This window comes from Arachis ipaensis, chromosome B08 (assembly GCF_000816755.2).
Source record: "Arachis ipaensis cultivar K30076 chromosome B08, Araip1.1, whole genome shotgun sequence".
Taxonomy (NCBI): Eukaryota; Viridiplantae; Streptophyta; class Magnoliopsida; order Fabales; family Fabaceae; genus Arachis; species Arachis ipaensis.
The window spans coordinates 98,399,651-98,400,324 of NC_029792.2; positions in this window are offsets into that span (position 1 = coordinate 98,399,651).

Genomic DNA, 674 nt, shown 5'->3' on the forward strand with positions numbered 1-674 from the left:
TAATATGTTAGAAATCTCTTTGTTGTTATTAAAAATGAAGGATATTTCTATTAACGTCTTAAAAAAGCAGGAGCGATTTTGGTGAGGGTAGCTTTTGTACCGAAAATTTTTCAAAAATTTTTAAAATACTTTTAAAGTTTAATTTGTTTTATTTTCGTCCACGTTTCAAATATGTTTTAATTATAACCTTGACCATTAATAATTTTAGCAGAAATACTGACGTGGTAATTAATTGACGTGGTAATTTCAAATACTTAATATACTAAAGTTAGGTTTTCCCCGACTAATGAAAGTGAGGTGTCACTTTTTCATGAATCTATTTTCTCTCTCTTTTATTAAAACACTCATCTAATTGAATTAATATAAATATTTAATAAAAATAAAGGATGGATTTTTTGGCTTGAAGGATAATACAATCAAATATTCTTGAAGATTTTAAAGTTGTGAGTATATATTCTTTCTATATTAATACACGCATGCATGTTACCTCAATTTTTTCATAAATGTAAAATAACATTTACCCATTAAATTTATTAGTTGCTCAACCGATTCATCTTATTTATTATAATTGAGATTGATTTATAATCATAAATATTTTTTTTTCTTCCATTAATTTTAGTAAAAAAATTCATGACGTAAAATAAAATAAAATAAAGTCAGTATCTACTTTTTTT